The following is a 22,231-nucleotide window of genomic DNA, read 5'->3' as shown; positions in this document are numbered from 1 at the left end:
TACTATAAATGCAAATTAAAAAGTAAATAAATATCTAGAGAACTATAACATACAAGCAATTATTAGTTCAAATATTAAGTCATAATTACCTTTCCTAAGTCTCCAAGACAGACGTGTGCTAATCTTTTCAATATTCAGAACACGTGCTTTTCACGCACTTCTTAGGCTATTACTCAATGTCTAAGTGAAGAGAGGTCAAGCCTGTAATAAGTTTATATTTCTAGTACAGGCCATTCATGGAGTCGATCCCAAGAAAACGTTTACCAGTTTAGTTCCTAATACAATAGCTTCGAGCTGTTCTATTTACTGAACCAATCCAGCGGTAGACTTCAAATGTCTTTTTGTCGCGAGAAAACGAGGCATTAGAACACCGGGCAACGCTTGAATGATCCACTCTTCGATCTGTAGGAGACTTTTTCTAATCGATGCGGCAAGGGTTCTCACAATGATTTCCTGGACTGGGGGGGGGGGTAATTTTAACGTCAATTGGAAATCTGTGTCTGCTTCCTTCTTTTAACTCAGATCGAGTCCTGTGGAGTCATCGCAACGAGTCATGTGGAGTCATCGCAACGAGGCCTGTGGAGTCATCGCAACGAGTCCTGTGGAGTCATCACATCGTGTCCTATAGAGTCATAGCAACGAGTCCTGCAGAGTCATCACAACGAGTCATGTTTAGTCAAAAACTAATGCTGTAGTCATAGAACAAGTCCTGTGAAGTCATAGAACAAGTCCTGTTGCGTCAAAGAGCAAGTCCTGTGGAGTCAAAGAGCAAGTCCTGTGGAGTCAAAGAGCAAGTCCTGTGAAGTCAAAGAGCAAGTCATGTGGAGTCAAAGAGCAAGTCCTGTGGGAGTCAAAGAGCAAGTCCTGTGGAGTCAAAGAGCAAGTCCTGTGGAGTCATAGAACAAGTCCTGTGGAGTCAAAGAGCAAGTCCTGTGGAGTCAAAGAGCAAGTCCTGTGGAGTCAAAGAGCAAGTCCTGTGGAGTCATAGAACAAGTCCTGTGGAGTCAAAGAGAAAGTCCTGTGGAGTCATAGAACAAGTCCTGTGGAGTCAAAGAGCACGTCCTGTGGAGTCAAAGAGCAAGTCCTGTGGAGTCATAGAACAAGTCCTGTGGAGTCAAAGAGCAAGTCCTGTGGAGTCAAAGAGCAAGTCCTGTGGAGTCAAAGAGCAAGTCCTGTGGAGTCATAGAACAAGTCCTGTGGAGTCAAAGAGCAAGTCCTGTGGAGTCAAAGAGCAAGTCCTGTGGAGTCAAAGAGCAAGTCCTGTGGAGTCAAAGAGCAAGTCCTGTGGAGTCAAAGAGCAAGTCCTGTGGAGTCAAAGAGCAAGTCCTGTGGAGTCATAGAACAAGTCCTGTGGAGTCAAAGAGCAAGTCCTGTGGAGTCATAGAACAAGTCCTGTGGAGTCAAAGAGCAAGTCCTGTGGAGTCATAGAACAAGTCCTGTGGAGTCAAAGAGCACGTCCTGTGGAGTTATAAAACGAATGCTGTAGTCATAGGACGACTTCTCTATAGAGTCATAGAACTTATGTAGATCTGGGGTGAATTGCTCTGAAGTTTTATTCTCATCCAGATTTCCGTCGAATATCCATTCTATGTTGGCTACCTGAGAATCAGATAGACTGTTACAGTGTGGCCCTAGTGGGTTGGTAGAAATGACTGGCTTATCACTTAGACTGTCACAGTGTGGCCCTAGTGGGTTGGTAGAAATGACTGGCTTATCACTTAGACTGTCACAGTGTGGCCCTAGTGGGTTGGTAGAAATGACTGGCTTATCACTTAGACTGTCACAGTGTGGCCCTAGTGGGTTGGTAGAAATGACTGGCTTATCACTTAGACTGTCACAGTGTGGCCCTAGTGGGTTGGTAGAAATGACTGGCTTATCACTTAGACTGTCACAGTGTGGCCCTAGTGGGTTGGTAGAAATGACTGGCTTATCACTTAGACTGTCACAGTGTGGCCCTAGTGGGTTGGTAGAAATGACTGGCTTATCACTTAGACTGTCACAGTGTGGCCCTAGTGGGTTGGTAGAAATGACTGGCTTATCACTTCTCACTTAAACACGAGACTGACTCGAGAAAAGAAAACGCTGGAACGTTTTAAAAAAACGAATTTTATTGAGTTCAGAGTGTAGTCACTACAAGTCCAACAGTTAGTTCAAGTTCGCTGATAGCGAAAGAACTGACTATGTTTAGGTTAGAATTGATTTGATAATACCATTTCGAACGCCTTCTTTTAATACAGAATTAGCTACTTGACAACATTACGCTTCCGAAGAGACGTATGGTCATGGCCAATATATTTTAGTCATCGGAAATTCGCCCTTTTTTTTGTACAGGTACTCACTTTGTATGTCATTCGTGTTACATGACATAAGTACTACCACATCTAAATGACATCAATATGTCTTTAAAAGGGCACCAGATTTAGATCGAATATTTCAATGATAACATGTAGGTACATTTTATTTCTATGTTTCGGACGTATTCCATTCTGTAATAGACTTTGAGAACCATTCTGGTTTCTTGTAAAAAGTCTAATATTAGAACCACTAATCGAGGGGAAAGTCTCAAATGAAGACCTTGGTTCGTGAGTCGGTGTTGTGGCGACAACATGGGGAGATAATACAAACATTTCTTTTCAATTCCAAACATGTTTAGTCCGTGGACTTGACGACGACCTCGGTAACCAGAGAAGCTTTCTCCCAGACTCCACTCTGTGACGTCATCTCCCGACACGTCATGGGCTGCTTCTTTTGTCATGCAAGATCTTGCAGAATGTTGGGTAACAGTGAAATGAGAAGGATGGGGAAAAGTAAGACACGTGATGGGAGTCACGTGACAAGACGGAAGTACATAGCAAAATTGAAAGAAAAGTATAAGAGTAACGGTTCTTTATAGAATAAGGTAAATAAAAAAAAGCGAATGTGAGACATAGGTAATGGACAGTGAAGGTTTGAATGGACACGAATAGAATGAATGAATTTATAATAGAGAGAACGAAAGGGGGAATGAATAAATTAATCAGTAAATGACTTTTAATAATAATTTAATTGCTTTAGTGTAAGCTCAAAATGCCTTCAGAACGAAACAGACCAGGGCCGGAATTAAGGAAGGCAGGCGGAGTTATTACCTAGGGGCTTCCATACCCCCCCCCCCCCCAATAAATAAATAGATCCATATTTTTTTAATCATTGTTTTGTTTTGTTTTGTTTTCATTTTTACCAACAATACTTTAAAATCTTACTATCTTGCAGTCGTGATTAGGGTAAGCCTCAAAAATATTTCTTTAGACCAAAATATGCATATTACATTTTAAAAAAAAAATTAAATATACACGTAGTCCATGCGGATTGATAGAAAGAAATATGAATGAAGGTTAGAAAGTGAAACACAATACTTTATGAATGAAAGAAAGCATAATAAACAGAAAGAAAGAGAAGTGGTAAGAGAGAAACAAATAACTAGATCATCACAGCGCCTTGACCTTACATTGTTTGTTAACAGCGCTTTAGAAATTATAGTATTCATTAATTAATAATATTAAATTTGTATGCATGAATGAAAAAAAAAAAAGAAAGAATGAGAGAAAGAAAGAACAAAATATTGAACAGAGAAAAAACGGAAATAAAGGAAGACAAGGAAAAAATGTATAAAAGAAAGAAAGAAAATAGAAAGATGAAGAGACATATTTGTTTTGGTTCTTCCGGGGATTACATCCTTCTGTTACTTACTTCCTTTCTTCCTCTGTCTTCCTCTGTCTTCCTGTCTTCCCTTATTCCCGTCTTCCTGGCTTCCTCTGTCTTTCCGTCTTCCTGGCTTCCTCTGTCTTCCCGTCTTCCTGTCTTTCCGTCTTCTTGTCTTCCCGTCTTCCTGGCTTCCTCTGTCTTCCCGTCTTTCCGTCTTCCTGTCTTCCTGGCTTCCTCTGGCTTCCTCTGTCTTCCTGTCTTTCCTTATTCCCGTCTTTCTGGATTCCTCTGTCTTCCTGTCTTTCCTTATTCCCGTCTTCCTGGCTTCCCCTGTCTTCCCGTCTTGCTGGCTTCCTCTGTCTTCCCGTCTTCCTGCCTTCCTCTGTCTTCCTGTCTTCCTCTGTCTTCCCGTCTTCCTGTCTTTCCGTCTTCCTGGCTTCCTCTGTCTTCCTGGCTTCCTCTGTCTTCCTGGCTTCCTCTGTCTTCCTGTCTTTCCTTATTCCCGTCTTTCTGGCTTCCTCTGTCTTCCTGTCTTTCCTTATTCCCGTCTTCCTGGCTTCCTCTGTCTTCCCGTCTTCCTGGCTTCCTCTGTCTTCCCATCTTCCTGTCTTTCCGTCTTCCTGTCTTTCCGTCTTCCTGTCTTTCCGTCTTCCTGTCTTTCCGTTTTCCCGTCTTCCTGTCTTCCTGGCTTCCTCTGTCTTCCTGGCTTCCTCTGTCTTTTTGTTGGCAAAAGACTGAACTGGGTCTTGAACTAGCTAACCAGCGATCCAACTCCTATACAACGAGCCTGCACAACCACTCCAGGCAACCCCTAGACAACGAGCCTGCACAAGCACTCCAGGCAGCACCTATACTACGAGCCTGCACAATCATTCTAGGCAACCCCTAGACAACGAGCCTGCACAAGCACTCCAGGCAGCACCTTTACAACGAGCCTGCACAACCACTCAAGGCAACCCCTAGACAACGAGCCTGCACAAGCAGTCCAGGCAGCACCTATACAACGAGCCTGCACAACCACTCAAGGCAACCCCTAGACAACGAGCCTGCACAAGCACTCCAGGCAGCACCTATACAACGAGCCTGCACAACCACTCAAGGCAACCCCTAGACAACGAGCCTGCACAAGCACTCCAGGCAACACCTATACAACGAGCCTGCACAACCACTCAAGGCAACCCCTAGACAACGAGCCTGCACAAGCACTCCAGGCAACACCTATACAACGAGCCTGCACAACCACTCAAGGCAACCCCTAGACAACGAGCCTGCACAAGCACTCCAGGCAACACCTATACAACGAGCCTGCACAACCACTCAAGGCAACCCCTAGACAACGAGCCTGCACAATCACTTAAGGCAACCCCTAGACAACGAGCCTGCACAACCACTCAAGGCAACCCCTAGACAACGAGCCTGCACAAGCACTCCAGGCAACACCTATACAACGAGCCTGCACAACCACTCAAGGCAACCCCTAGACAACAAGCCTGCACAACCACTCCAGGCAACACCTATACAACGAGCCTGCACAACCACTCAAGGCAACCACTAGACAACGAGCCTGCACAAGCACTCCAGTCAACACCTATACAACGAGCCTGCACAACCGCTCAAGGCAACCCCAAGACAACGAGCCTGCACAATCACTTAAGGCAACTCCTATACAACGAGCCTGCACAACCACTCAAGGCAACCCCTAGACAACGAGCCTGCACAAGCACTCCAGGCAACACCTATATAGAGGCGATTCGTGTAGTTTACATCATTTAAAGATCGTTGTCAACATGAAATTAAGATAGCTGACATCAAAGATAGCTGACATCAAAGATAGCTGACATCAAAGATAGCTGACATCATAGATGCAGAAGGTTGATAATAGGAATGTAAACAAATGTCAATAATCTCTCCCTCCCCCCCCCCCCAGAGAATCACTTTCGAAAAAAGAAAACAAGTGCCTGGATTAACCAACAAAGTCTGCCAGAAGACACCCAAAATAATGTAACAGTAGATCTCTCTAACATTAATACGCTGATAGCTCCGTACATCTCAGTGGCCAGAATCAATACAGTGGATCTTTCTTTAATGTGTAGGAGGACAATTGAACGATCGTGCTGGCTACACAACTAGAATCGACATCTTCCGGACAAACAATATTCTCAATAAGAGACCCTAAGATTGGGACTGGCTGGCTCACAGCATGTTTAGCTTAGGAAACAGTAGGAAGTGTCCATCTAATGTTGTTTGATTGAATTCAAAGTAAAATTGTTGTTTAGATGTTGAGATAGGCAAGTGGAGCTAGTCAAGTTATATTCAGTCATGAATGGACAAATAAACAAGCAAAATATAATTAATGTATCAAATCTTTTTACCAGAGTTAGTTGATAGGGCTTTGTACAATTAAAAATATTTAAAAGTTCAAAGCTTATATAAGGGCAAGAACAGCATAAAATATCTTGCATATATCTCAATACTGCATAAAAACATCCCTTTTTCTATATAAATAAAATTAATTTACTAATACTAATTGATAAATTAATCAATTCATTTTTTTATTGATTCGTATATTGTCATTGAATATAAATATTTATGCAATATTGCAACTTGATCAGAAAAAATGCAAGTTGGAGGAAAAACGTGTACAAAATGTATTAAGGGGAATAACTCTACATATTCTGCCACATCTTTCAAAAAGTAGCATTTATTGCCCTTGTTCGAAATCAAAGAAAATAATCAATTAACAATAATTAATTTACTGATTGGTATTTTTAAATTCGTGTTTTGGTAGGTACAACAAATAATTGAGTAATGTTTCACCTTGATCCTAGAATGGGTGTGAGAGAAATAATATGCTCAAAAATTGTTCCAGACAGACAGACAGACAGAGTGAATTAATACAAGCTTTCTAAAAAAAATAATAACAATGTTAATATATCGTTGGTAGTAAAATCAACTAATCAGCTATAGTTATTGTGATGCTAATGCTGCAAGCCATGGAGGTAGAGGATGTAGAACTCATCAGTATCCATGACGGGGGGGGGGGGGGGGGCATAAGCTATTAGCCTATACAAATCCAAAAATCTTATGTTTAGCAACCACATTTATTGGCGTTCAGCTTAACTTAATTTTAACAGTGCTGAATTTACCTATAGGCAATATACACTATAGCTTAGGGCTCCCCACTTGCTTGAGGAAAAGGGGGAGTGCAAAAAATGGTTTTGAGGAAAAGGTGAAGGAATAAATTGCTTTATTTTTATTCCAAGGGGCCCTATATCTCAAATACTTTAAAGCCTTATGACACCCTCGTTAACCGTGGTTAACAGATCATCTTTACATCAACTGCCCTTTAGACCGCAAAGTCTCAAATTGGAACATTTTTACACATTTAGAATAAAGCTAAACATCAATTTTAGGCTAAACATTCATTAAATAACTAAACTTCATGCTAAACACCATAAACACTTCTTCCAGACTCCCAGATTTTGTAGAAAAACAAAACGATAAATTCTGTTTCATTGTCTATAATTACGTATATATGCAGACATGTCTGTGCTGTAGGGTCTACCCAGAGACATGGGGATGACAGCCATTACACGCAATCAATACATTATTTATTGCAGATTTGCAGCTGTGTGATCAAAGTTAGCCTGCACCAGTGATGCCCAAAGCACGGCTCGTGTGTCATGTCCGGTCCGTTAAGCGGTGCTATCCGGCTTTCGCAACTGCTGCGGACCAGAGCCGGAACTTATTTTATAAATTACAGGCTTGTGAATTTGTTCTAGAGTGTGGATTAAAAAATGTGCCTTTATCTCTGTGTCTGTCGGAGTATCTTATTAGGATGTGTTGTTGTACTTGTACTAATGATATGCTACGATGTCTTAATTTTGATATTTAACGATGTCTTGCTATTGATGTTTTACGATGTCATATTTTTTATATCTATAGTGTGTCTTACTTTTATATCTACAATGTCTTATTTTAATATCTATGGTGTCTTACTTTTATATCTACAATGTCTAATTTTAATATTTATGGTGTCTTACTTTTATATCTACGATGTCTTATTTTTTATATGCTACGATGTCTTACTTTTGATATGCTATAATGTCTTACTTTTGATATGCTATAATGTTTTACTTTTGATATGATATAATGTCTTACTTTTGAGAAGCGGGACGTTTTGGCCCCGCCGTTTTGGCGCGAAGGTCGTTTTGGCGCGAGCCGTTATGGCGACGGGACGTTTTGGCGCGAAATACATTATGTACGTTTATTGTATTATTTCTTTTAAAAGAATTATTCATATCTATGTTTTGCATGAGTGTTTGTGTTAAGACATATTTTTCACGTACTAAATGTAAATGTGTGTTTGTTTTTCACATCATTTTCTTTAATAAACATTTTGGCTTGTGTATGTGTATTTATTTAGAGGCACACTTTTATTTTCAAAAAAGTTTTTAAGATATTATTTTAAAATTAAAAACAAATGAAACGATGATAGACTAAAAATTGGTGCAATTATTTGTTTACATTAACGTTGGTTTGTTTAATGACTGTATGGTATCTCCAGCTATACATACCAAACACTTGCTAATAATAAGTAAAAATATAATACATGTACCATGTTTCTCAAAAGACTTTAAGTTAAGTATACATAGATACCATGGTAATTTGCCTAAGTCGCTGGAATTCAAGGGTTCATTAAAAAAAAGCTACGTGCTTATTAAATTATCGTCAAATGATATCTCGCGCCAAAACGTCCCGTCGCCAAAACGGCTCGCGCCAAAACGTCCCGTCGCCAAAACGGCGGGGCCAAAACGGCGGCGCCAAAACGTCACGTACCGTTACTTTTGATATGCTATAATGTCTTACTTTTGATATGCTATAATGTCTAACTTTTGATATGCTATAATGTCTAACTTTTGATATGCTATAATGTCTTACTTTTGGTATGGTATAATGTCTAACTTTTGATATGCTATAATGTCTTACTTTTGATATGCTATAATGTCTTACTTTTGATATGATATGACTTCTTACTTTTGATATGCAACGATTAGTGAAGCAAAGCGATAAACTACGTATTGGTGTATCGTCAGAGCAAACTATGCTTGGTGAAGGTCCCATGAATTGGAGAGAGAAATATCTGCTTTAAGAAACATCTTCTCATCGCACAAACCTAATTTCAAAACTTTCAAACTTCTTAGTGGACATTTTCATAAATATGATGTAAGTTTTTTTTTTTATCTTGGAGGACAAATCCTTGCCAGCCACCTTTCAATTTGATATATGGGAAAGTTTCTTTGAACAAGATTAAAGAGTGCAGTAAATGTATTTACGTCTTGTGGAGTTGCGGTCAGTGTTAGCTCTTAATAAAATAGCAAGTTAAACGCGTCCTACAGTTTACGATAGAAGAGATATAAGAAAGTTCTTCCCGTGCCATCTGAGTCAAAACGTTGATTTGTATCGTCTGGCAACAGCATGAATTGACTGCGTTTTTCTTGGTATTTCGGTAATAAAAATGCAGATATCTCTGGCACTAAATTGATGTGTTTGAGCGTTGGATTGTTGATGGTGATTGTATTCGAGAAGAATTCATTGGTTTTGTCCCTTTTGTCAAGAGAGACGCAGTGCCTGTATCTAACGTCATTGTCAGCGAATACATTATGTACAATCTAGACATGGACAAACTACTTGGCCATAGCTACGATATCCAAAAGCAGACCTTATTGGTTGCGTGTCCCACAGACGTAAACCTGTTATCATTGACCTGAATGACGTTTCAGTTATACGTAATGCTGTTGGTATCATCCAGAAGATTATCTATTTCTTCCGTAACAGTCCCAATTGAGAGCGTTGATGCTAACTTTACCTCTTGTGTGTGAGACATGGTGGACTGAGAAATACGAATTCCTTCGCGCTTTAATTCTTTGAGGAAATCTTTGACTGTTTGGAGTATTAAAAAAACGGTTGTAATTGAAACCAAACAAACTGCAAATGTGTAATCAGTGCCTGCTTCTCGTGTGTTTCTGATGTGTCTTTTAATTGTCATCAATTCTTCACCCGTTCTTGAAACAATGTTCTGCGATGTAGCAGTCTGTCCATCACAAGCGGCCGCTCAACAGTCACATCAACAATCACATTAATGACATAATCAAAAACCAACTTGACCATGCTGAAGAACACTTCAGGGATGGCATCCTGAGTAAGGTGACACTGCTGGCAGACAAACTTGGTAATGAGTTGGTGCTGCCGAGACCTGAAGTCGACAGATACACCGAGCAAAAACCACATGTTTGCATTTTGTGATTATTACAGAACACGGCTTTACATTCCGTATCTTGATTCCTTGGTTTCTTCATTAACGTCTCGTTTTTCAAGCAATACTACTGCTCAGTTCGACCTGTTTTGTCTACATACTAAAACGGTTCAAAGATTGCAAGGTACAGAACAATATCAGGACGCGTTCATCGCCGGCTTGTCCATCGCGACGAGAAGCTATTCAGTAGTCAAGTTATTGCCCATTTGGCAGCGTTTGCATTTTTTTTTTGTTTGATCGACCGTTTGGATGCTAGGGCCACAGGGATAAACAGTAAATAGTTTGGTCACGTTATTTTTTTTTTTTTTCATGAAACAAATATTTACAGTGAACTTAATCTCGTATAGGTACGGGGGGGGGGGGGGGGGGGCTCCATTATTTTCTTTAATATTCTCTGTATTAAAAAAAAGTTGAAGCCACGACTTTGAGCCATAGATAGCAACTTGCCCCCCTTGCAAAAAAAAACAAACCTGCGGGCGCCCATGAATATGGCATACTTGGCCTCTTCTTTGTCTATTTCACTGACCTATATATACTATATGTAAAGGTCTGTGGTCTATTTATTGTAAAATTTCTCTAAATCCTTTACTTACGTACTTCTATATGTTCTATTATATGGCTTTCTATTTCTCTCTCTGTTTTATTCCTTAAAGAACGTAAAAGGGATCTTAGAAATCAAAGTGTTAACAAAGATCAGATTACTGTGGTTAACTTTGAGTGTGAAAACATATCACAGAATTACAGTTACTTGAGTCAGAGTTTATCGACTTGTATTGTTCTTCAAGTCTCCTGTAAGACCTCGGATTGATACAATTCTAAGTGCCGGGCTCAGCAGACATGCCAAGTTAAGTAGCTGATGTCGAGTGACGTCCCTTACCACGGATGTAATGGATTGGTTTGTAAGGACTCCATGATGAACATCACACTACTCTCGATACCGCCATTCCGTTGTGTCGACCATAAATGACGTCATCAATCTTCAGTTACTTCTAGACTACAATCAGATGGAGCACAGGGTGAAGTCAAGAGTCCAAATAGTTGAAAAAAATAGTTTTTGTTTGCAGGCTTTTTCAGTTCCAAAGGTTTAACGTGTGCTTCGCCAGCGTCATGAAGATCATTAAGACCTCATTACAACTTTTTTCTATTAGTTTCCTATTTTAACTCTCGTGTGTTTGTTATCACAGCGCCTTGAGCTTACATTCTGTTTGTTAACAGCGCTATATATATTAAATTATTAAATTATTATAATTATATTATTATTATTATTATGTCAGAAACGAACGAGTAGTCATTCTCTGGCGCTGCCAGGGTTGAGTTTCGTTATTATTATTATTATTATTATTATGTTAGAAACGAACGAGTAGTCAGTCATTCTCTGGCGTTGCCAGGTTCGAGTTTCGCTAAAGAGAAGCAAAATTCATCGTAGTCCCTTTAACAGTTTCCACTGAGAAATTGTATTATTATTATTATTATTATTATTATTATTATTATTATTATTATTATTATTATTATTCATTATAATACTTTTAGACAAACAAACAAAATATGCGAAAATTCCTTTCAAAATATGACCAAAGACAACATCTACAAACACAGATATTTATTACTGAGAAAACATGGAAAACATGGCAGAAAAAAAAAGAACTCGGGTGACTATAAAAACAATGTGTCATTATATAGCAACCACAATCATGTACACTGCAGTTCGGACAAAGTGTCGAGGTAGCTTCAATCTCTTTGTGAGTGCTTGTTAAATATGTGCGACGAACTGATGTGAGTGCCTCCTGCATAAATATGATTTAACCTTTTACCAGCCTAATCAAAGATCAATCACATCAATTGGTGGGAAGGGGTTTCAACCAACCGTGACGCTAAAACAAAGTGTTACGACGACCTGGAACTGAAAGGTTCCAATGGATTGTTGTATCGCATGAGTGACAGTGACTCATGTCTAGTGACATTCAGAGGGTAAAGGTCACGAGGTGAGAAGTAAGTACTTGGTCTCCACGAAGTTGAGCAATGAGGACTGACAGAGACAACGAGGGAGAGATAGAGACTGAGAGAAAGAGAGAGGGAGAGATAGAGACTGAGAGAAAGAGAGAGGGAGAGATAGTGACTGAGAGAAAGAGAAAGGGAGAGATAGAGACTGAGAGAAAGAGAGAGGGAGAGAGATAAAGCGAGGGTGAGGGAGAGTGTGAGTGAAAGAGTGCGACAGAGAACGATTTAGAGAGAGAGTGAGTACGTGCGAGTTGGGGAGTGTGTGTGTGTAAGAGAGAGAGAGTAGAGAGGGAAGACTTCCTTGCATGAACAGTTCATGTATACATTGATATCAACTACTTGGTAAGCCTTGCTAGAGTAGAACGAGTACAAAATGTGAGCATGTTCTGATAGTTGAAAAAAGCAACAAACTACCCTAGCCTCTGTTCTAGTTGTATATTATCAACAATATATCCTAGCCTCTGTTCTAGTTGTATATTATCAACAATATACCCTAGCCCAGTTCTAGTTGAATATTATCAGCAATATACCCTAGCCTCTGTTCTAGTTGTATATTATCAACAACATACCCTAGCCTCTGTTCTAGTTGTATATTATCAACAACATACCCTAGCCTCTGTTCTAGTTGTATATTATCAGCAATATATCCTAGCCTCTGTTCTAGTTGTATATTATCAGCAATATACCCTAGCCTCTGTTCTAGTTGTATATTATCAGCAATATACCCTAGCCTCTGTTCTAGTTGTATATTATCAGCAATATACCCTAGCCTCTGTTCTAGTTGTATATTATCAGCAATATACCCTAGCCTCTGTTCTAGTTGTATATTATCAGCAATATACCCTAGCCTCTGTTCTAGTTTTATATTATCAGCAATATATCCTAGCCTCAGTTCTAGTTGTAGGCTATATTAGCTTTATTATCAGCAATATACCCTAGCCTCTGTTCTAGTTGTACGATATAGTTGACAAAGTACACCACCATAGTTTGCTTAAAAAATTAAAATATTTCGGCATTAATGGTTCACTGCATCAGTGGATTAAAGATTTTCTGATAGGGAGAGAACAAACTGTAATAATAAATGGCTCCAAATCAACACCGATAACAGTAAACTCAGGTGTATACCACAAGGAACAGTATTGGGTCCACTACTATTTTTAATTTACATAAATGATTTACCAAATTGCATTACTTCAGGAACAAAAGTCAGATTATTTGCAGACGATTGCATAATATATAGAACAATAAAAACAACACAGGACACAGATATTTTACAAAGAGAATTAGATGAATTACAGAAATGGGAATCAAATTGGAGCATGTCTTTCCACCCAGAAAAATTTCAGTTGTTAAGAGTAACAAAAAAACTAAAACAAATTAATTCCACTTATCTTATTCATGGCAAACCAGTAACACAGACTAAAAACGCAAAATACCTAGGTGTTATAATAAATGAAAAAACTGTCATGGAATCCACATATTGATGAAACTACAAAAATATCAAACAAAGCATTAGGATTTATTAAAAGAAATTTCTATAAATCAAATAAGAACATAAAACTAAAATGTTATTTAACCTTGGTTAGGCCAATAATAGAATATGCATCCTCCGTTTGGGACCCCTCAACTCAAGAAAACATTAAAAAACTGGAACAGACACATTATAGAGCAATGAGATTCATAACAAACGAATATTCACATTTCACTAGAGTAACACCTTTAATAAAATCACTAAATTTAGAAAGCCTTCAGAACAGAAGTCTCAAAAGTAAAGTAGCAATCATACATAAAACACTGAACCATAATCTTCAAATACAAAAACAAAATTTAATAAAATACTCTGAAAGACACAAAGATAAAGGCACATTCCTCGTCCCATATGCTAGGACAAATTTGTACAAACACTCCTTCTTCCCTAGTGCTATTATAGCATGGAATGGGTTGCCTGAGCTAGCAAGGAAAACCAGTGACTTGGCTGAATTTAAGTCATTGGTTAATATGCATGACTAAATGCATGACGCGTAGGACGTAATCATCTTCTTTTTTGAAGTAACGTCTGTATTATATAAGATAAGATTAACTTTATTATCAGCAATATACCATAGCCTCTGTTCTAGTTGTAGGCCATATTAACTTTATTATCAGCAATATACCCTAGCCTCTGTTCTAGTTGTAGGCTATATTAACTTTATTATCAGCAATATACCCTAGCCTCTGTTCTAGTTGTATATTAACTTTATTAACAACAATATACCTTAGCCTCTGTTCTAGTTGTGTATTAACTTTATTAACAACAATATACCCTAGCCTCTGTTCTAGTTGTGTATTAACTTTATTAACAACAATATACCCTAGCCTCTGTTCTAGTTGTGTATTAACTTTATTAACAACAATATACCCTAGCCTCTGTTCTAGTTGTGTATTAACAAGATGTGCTCATGGTCAACATTGGAATCAGGAACTGAATGCAGACTACTGCCAGGAAGATTTTCAAAAGGGTAAAAAAACAACAACACGAGAATGCGAAAAAAAAAAGAACAATCCAGACTGAGTCACTTTGAACTAAGACATAAAGAGACAACCTACTGACGTGGAACTTGTTGCTCAACAGTTTACAAGTTTTTCCCAGCACCTTGACACCAGAAGTTTTTCCCAGCACCTTGACACCAGAAATTTTTCCCAGCACATTGACACCAGAAGTTTTTCCCAGCAAATTGACACCAGAAGTTTTTCCCAGTACCTTGACACCAGAAGTTTTTCCCAGCACCTTGACACCAGAAGTTTTTCCCAGCACCTTGACACCAGAAGTTTTTCCCAGCACCTTGACACCAGAAGTTTTTCCCAGCACCTTGACACCAGAGTCCAGAGCGCTAATCACATTTTGTTTCAAATCAATACATAGTAATAATTACGCTTTCAGTTGTAGTTTTACATCTTATCTTATAAAATACAGACGTTACTTCCAATACCGAACATGATTACGTCCTACGCGTGTTCCTAGGTCAATCTAGTCATGCATGTTATCCAATGATCTAAATTCTGCCAAGTCACTGGTTTTCCTGGCTAGCTCGGGCAACCCATTCCATGCTCTAATAGCACAAGGGAAGAAGGAGTATTTGTACAAATTTGTCCTAGCATATGGGACGAGGAATGTGCCTTTATCTTTGTGTCTTTCTGAGTATTTTATTAGATTTTGTTTTTGACTAGTACATCAGCAAACAAAGAGGACAGCAATGTCCTGTCTCCTAAAAGGCTCACCTCAACTCTATTTCTAATCGAGAGAGAGAGAGAGAAATCCTCTTGCTCTTGAGTGGATCAGTGCTATAAGTAAGCGTCACGAATGTTTCAAAGAAATTGCGTCCGAAATACAAATAGATTGGAAATTCAAGGAACGAAGAGTCAAAGACGCGGGGAAATAATTGTATTATGAGAATAATGACAAATTGATATCTTTAGACTTATCAACAACTATCAACTGATCGTTAAACAGACTTATCAACAACTATTAACTGATCTTTAGACTTATCAACAACTATCAACTGATCGTTAGACTTATCAACATCTATCAACTGATCGTTTGACTTATCAACAACTATCAACTGATCGTTAAACAGACTTATCAACAACTATCAACTGATCGTTAAACAGACTATCAACAACTATCAACTGATCGTTAAACAGACTATCAACAACTATCAACTGATCGTTAAACAGACTATCAACAACTGTCAACTGATTGTTAAACAGACTTATCAACAACTATCAACTGATCGTTAAATAGACCTATGGGTGCAGTGGCAGAGTGGTTAAGCGCTTGGCTTCCAAACCTGGAGTCCTGGGTTTGAATCTTGGTGAATATAGATATTTTGAATTTCGGCACCGTCGGGGTCACAGAGGTCACGGTCCACCTAACTCTAATGGGTACCTGACTTTAGTTGGGGAAAGTAAAGGCGGTTGGTCGTTGTGCTGGCCCAGTGACACACTGCTTGTTATCTGTTGGCCAAAGAAACATATGACCTTCACATCGTCTGCCCTTTAGACCGCATGGAAACTTTACGTTTTAAAACAGACCGTGCTGTTTGGCTTCTTTTTAGTCAATTAACAAGAAACAACCTTGAACTTTGGACGGCCGGAATCTTCTCATCCATTTTAAACTGTGAAAACCGAGTGGACTTTCCACTGTGATTGTTAAAACCACTGCTTGGTGGATATTTCGTGTTTTTTTGAAGTGTTCTGGTTTTCTTCCTTTATTAAATAAATGTATAACTTGTTTTTTCTAGTTTGTTTAATTTCTGTAAAAAAATATTTCTGGATAAACGCTAATTCTGACTTAATCGAGCGAACTGCTTTACTAATCTGGGACACACAATGTATCTATCAATCGGATCTTAACTATTTCATTTGATTATATATGTATATTACGTTATATCACATTTAACAGACACGCATAAACATATATACATGTATAACACATATTGTACACACACTTTAGACACACATATACAACACATACAACAACAACATAAGCTACAAATTAAAATTCATTTGCTGCGTATTAATTCATCCTTGTTTCTTTTCCAGCTCGTAATGGATTCCAACCGTCTTGTTTGTCAAATGTGTTTAAATATCTATTTAGAGTATCAGTATTCTGCTTCCGTGTTGGTGTCCCCTCCCTCTCTTTCTCTCTTTCTCTCCCTATCAAACATCTTCCTTCTTTCTTTCTATCACATACACATTACTCGTCACCCGCCAGCTCTCTCTCTCTCTCTCTCTCTCTCTCTCTAACTTACTTTCTATCACCTACTTTTTACCCCACCCCCCACTTGCACTCTTACTTTCTCTCTCTCTCTCTATTTCTATAACCTATTATTTCCCCTCCTTAAATCTACCTCTATAAGCCTATCCACTATACACATACATACTTCTACAAGCACACGCCCTGAGCTCTCACAGGTAATGCTGCCACGGCAAGCTCACTCGCAGATAATGATGCCTCGCATCGCTCACCCACAGGTAAATAATGCCCTGGTATGTTCAACCTGTGCCTACAAAGTTCCAGGTGTCAGCATAATTAATCTTCGAGATTGTTGTAGCCGTGACAAGAGAAAAGGTAACAGAAGGCAGAGGGCAGAGAGGGGTAGGGGGGTAGAGCTGAGTGTTGGTTGTATACTACGGGGGAGATGTTAAATAATAGGGGGACAAATGATCTATTAATTAGCTCGAAGTAACATGACAATTTAGATTTCTATCTAGTAGGGCTAACTTTGTATTGTTATTTGATACAGATCTACCCTGGGCTTTTAACTTAAATCAAAGAAACCACATACTCCTTTTAATAGAATTATTTTGACTCATTTAGATCTTTGTATTTCAAACTAAAGGACTGCGCATGTGTAAAGAAAAGGTTACTTCGATGTCGTCAAATCGAGATGGCTGCCTGGTCGAGTGGTATTCGCTGCGGGCTGTCGTCATCATGGCCCTAAATTCGAACACTGCCCTCTGACATCCCATGCAGGGCTACAGTTGGTCTGGGCAAGGACGAAATAATCTTCCTGTCGTAACATCCAAAAGGTATAAAACTAACAGAAAAACATTTGGGCTGTTGTATTCTTTCGGAGCAGGTGGAGCTAGTCATTTTTTGAATCACTCCCTTAGACCCTAGTGTTCTTTTTCCATAGAAAGAATTTTTTTTTATTTTGAGCTCCGAGAGAGAGACGAAATGGGCAAATTCCCCACCACACTATTTCTTGTAATTCCCCACCACACTATTTCTTGTAATTCCCCACCACACTATTTCTTGTAATTCCCCACCACACTATTTCTTGTAATTCCCCACCACACTATTTCTTGTAATTCCCCACCACACTATTTCTTGTAATTCCCCACCACACTATTTCTAGTCATCTATATTGGACCTCATTCACCAATCGTAAACGAACAACATTTTGCCACATGGTTCTCTATATCTTCTATACAAATTACGCAATCTATAAAGGCTGTTACGTAATACGTAATTTTCATTGTTTTATCAATATTAACACGTGGCTAAATTTTGTTTGTTTACGATTGGTGAATGAGGTCCATTCTCTCACTAACTGAGGACGAAAAAAAAACGACAATTTCACCTGTTCTCACCTTGGATCAAGTACAACTAAGACATTTCCATGATCCAAACCCCAGCGGTTCAAGTGTTTTTATTCGCAGTTTCGACCCAATGTGTCTTTTATTTAAAGCCGACCTATCGAAAAGTATAGTTCCAAGATTAAACTTCTCTTTTTATGCCCTATATAAACTCTTTTTGTGCGTAAATCTCAATAGCACTCCATGGTGTGAGACTTCCTTTTTTTTAAAAGACACAAAGTCAAAAGAAATCTAGTGTATACGTAACGGAAAAGAGGCATTCCAATGGGCCTTTGGAAAATGTGTTTTTTTTCTTTTCTACTAGGCCTGATATTGATAGTCCGAACAAAATGTTTGCGATATCTAATACCTCACTAATGGTTTAGGAAAGCAATAGGTAAAACTAACCAAAGGAGCTATATCTAGAATTCAAAAGCTGAAAAGTGTGTGGTGATGCTTAAAAAGTTAGGGCTTGTCGTTGTAATAAAAAAAAAAAGGTCAAGACGAGAAGCAACATAGAATATTTAAATATTAGAGTATGTTAAGTATTTCGTTATTGAATTGATAAGTCTAGTAACCGTCAAAAATTTGAAGAAGGGCTAGCTTTGTTTGTTGAGGGCGAGGAACCGGATAAGTAATACTAGAATTCACAGGTCAAAAGCATGTGTGTGTGTGTGTGTTTCTAAGGGGGGGGGAGGGGGGCGGCGTTATAAAGCGGGTCGTTTCTAATCAATTCAAATGTTTATGTCAGAAAAATTTCGATGCGCGGGTTTAAAAACAATGGTTGCTCTAGAAAGAGAGTGTGGGCCGGTTCTTTTCGTTAAAGATAATCTTCATTCACAGGGCAATAGTTAGTGGGTACGTTCACGTGTGGCCCGTTGATTGAACTTTAAAAAAAAAAAAGTATGTTTCTGCCATAATTAGCAGTCCACAGCCGGTGTGAAATGCTTGTATTTAAATAGATTTACTTACTACTACTGTCAAATGTATAATGCCTACATGACAAACGTGTTACTTAGGTAAATACAAACATGTTACTTAGGTAAATACAAACATGTTACTGGGATGTTCGAATCCCGTATCATTGAGTCGACAATCAAATCACAGACTACTCCCCAAGCCTGTCAGCAAGTATCATTAAAATTGTCTTTTAATTTTGTGAAACTTGTCCTGAAGGAATTTTTATTTGTCTCTATTTATATAATTAAATGTCATGGTACTCATCAGAGAATACTGATAGAACAAACTGAAATGTCATGGTACACATCAGGTAATACTGATAGAATCAACTGAAATGTCATGGTACACATCAGGTAATACTGATAGAACCAACTGAAATGTCATGGTACACATCAGGTAATACTGATAGAACCAACTGAAATGTCATGGTACACATCAGAGAATACTGATAGAACCAACTGAAATGTCATGGTACACATCAGGTAATACTGATAGAACCAACTGAAATGTCATGGTACACATCAGAGAATACTGATAGAACCAACTGAAATGTCATGGTACACATCAGGTAATACTGATAGAACAAACTGAAATGTCATGGTACACATCAGTCAGGTAATACTGATAGAACCAACTGAAATGTAATGGTACACATCAGGTAATACTGATAGAACAAACTGAAATGTAATGGTACACATCAGGTAATACTGATAGAACAAACATAATACCTAAGTGGTCATTGATCCATGATAGTCCTAAACCCTAGCTCTAAATCTAGATCACCACCTACACCCTGATACTCTCTCTCTCTCTCTCTCTCTGTCACAGAAACATATTCACACATACACCTTTCGTTTAACACAGCCACTAGCTGCCATCATTGAGAGACCATAATGAAATCAATGTCCCGTCACATGGTACTGTCACCTAATATAAGTCAGTTCCATTGACTTGCTATTGATTTCCCGATGATATAATTGGTTAACTTGCACCTGCAGACTTCTAGAATGCTCTTTGTCTCTGTGTTTCCCTCTCTCTCTTTCTTTTTATCTCTCTGTATTTGTCTCTGTGTTTCCCTCTCTCTCTCTTTCTTTTTATCTCTCTGTCTTTGTCTTTGTGTTTCCCTCTCTCTCTTTCTCTATCTCTCCCTGTCTCTTTTCCCGTCTTTCTCTGTAATCTTCTCTCTCTCTCTCTCTCTCTTTCTGTCTCTCTCTGGGTATCATACTCTCTCTCTGTCTCTCTCTCTCTGTCTCTCTTTCTCTCTAGTGAAGGAAGGAAGAAAACAAGAAGAAGAGGTTATGTAGAGGAAAGTTTACAATCACAAGTGAGAATTCTTCGATGCTAATGGGCGGTTGTTGTTTTGTCGCCCAATGTCATGGCAACCAGTTAACCGGGGTATCAAGGGGCCAGCACAACGATCAACGACTTTTTCTTGAAACAATCAATGCTTGACTAAATCATTGAACCCAAGAACTTTAAACACAACTCCACTGGGATACAAGCTCGTTTTTAATGCTCTTGCTTTTTTATTATGTGCTAGCGGTCTTGCAAACAGAGCTGCCATTGTTTTTATGTATTCTGTCTGCCACTTCCAAAAGCAATATTTCAAATGATTCACTGTGTCAACATCGCACTCCAAAAAAAAAAATAGTTCAGACTCTTTAAGTGTTTGTTTGGAATAGATATGCATAGACATATAAACCATTTTTTTAAATAATAGCAATAGAAATAATAATACCGGAGGCTAAGGAGTATTAAGAGAGAGAGCACCGTAGTGCATGGCATTTAGTTGTTTCTAAACTTATAAATTAGTTAAGTAAAAACATTCAGTAGCCTTACATACATAAGGTGAAGGGAGTTGTAGTGGCTGACTAGTAAAGCGCTTGGCTTCCGAACCGAAGAGTCCTGGGCTCGAATCCCATTGAATTTCGGGATTTTTAGAACCCCCCCCCCCTCAGTCCACCCAACTCTAATGTAACAAGACAGGGAAAGTAAAAGCGATTAGTCGTTGGGCTAGCCACATGGCAACCCATTAACCGTCACCATTGAAAAAAAAGTTGACCTTTACATCCTCTGCTCTATACTTCACAAGGTCTGAAAATGGAACTTTACAACATACATAAGCATGAGCTATTTTAAATATGAATTGAGCCTATAGACATAGATATTGTCTTTAAAAAACCGGAAGCTGCGCGTCTACGCATCTGTTGCGAGAGAACTGTTACATTTGATCTTCTGTCACTCGCAGGACTCCAGCTACGGGACGGATTCATGGTTTGGGGAGGGGGGGATGGCTCGATACATGTATGAGACTTAGGCCCATGACATCACATAGACATCAATATGCATAGCTGACATATTTGTAATTCATGGATAAAGGATCGATACACAGCTGACATATTGTCTGTGCACATCTTGACGCAGCTTATGGCTGTTCCCCAATGTCTGTTGTATATGTGAATGTTACGCAATGGTGATTGGTGCGTTGACGTTGTAGTATAAGCAAAGTAAGACGTGCTTTATAATATGTATGTTGTGTTGGTAATGTTGGAACGTAGAATAAATGTCATAGCAATAGTAAGTGTAGTGGTCATACCGATAGTAAATGTAATGGTCATAGCAATATCAAGTGTAGTAGTAGTAGTAGTTTAGTAATTTCCAATTGTAAATGTAGTGGTCATACCATTAGTAAATATAGTGGTCATAGCAATAGTAAATGTAGTGGTCATAGCAATAGTAAATGTAGTGGTCATAGAAATAGTAAATGTAGTGGTCATAGAAATAGTAAATGTAGTGGTCATAGCAATAGTAAATGTAGTGGTCAATATAATGATTTGATAGTTATAAAAGAGAAATGGAGGCTGGAAACAAACCCAACCCCTTGTCTGTCATCGATTGATGCCAATACTTACCCTTATTAGAGCCTCATCATTGCGAAATGTTTTCATTAAATTCTCAGCTGATATTTGAATGTCGCTAAGTTTTATGTTGTGTTCGAAAACGTAAGACCTACAGAGGATTGCCGGACACAAACACACCCAGAGAAGGACAGAAAGGAGGACAAAGACTTACAAAAGAGGACACCTAAAAACGAGACAAAGTAAATTCTAAAAACTAGATCTAGTAATCTAGGATGACGCTGTGTTTAAAGAAACA

The 22,231-nt window shown here is 38.7% G+C and overlaps 1 protein-coding gene across 1 annotated transcript in view; it reads right to left on the bottom strand.

The window, feature by feature from the left end:
• LOC106064856 (uncharacterized) overlaps window positions 1-325 on the bottom strand; it is a 75,598-nt gene extending 75,273 nt beyond the window's left edge. Inside the window, exon 1 of the mRNA XM_056041184.1 lies at window positions 90-325. The gene's annotated coding sequence lies outside the window, so the exon portion shown is untranslated. The remainder of the gene's footprint in view (window positions 1-89) is intronic.
• Between the last annotated feature and the right edge of the window lie 21,906 nt (window positions 326-22,231).

This window comes from Biomphalaria glabrata, chromosome 9 (genome assembly GCF_947242115.1).
Source record: "Biomphalaria glabrata chromosome 9, xgBioGlab47.1, whole genome shotgun sequence".
NCBI classification, from domain to species: domain Eukaryota; kingdom Metazoa; phylum Mollusca; class Gastropoda; family Planorbidae; genus Biomphalaria; species Biomphalaria glabrata.
Note: the sequence above shows the minus strand (reverse complement) of the source record. Positions and strands in the feature narration are given on the sequence as shown.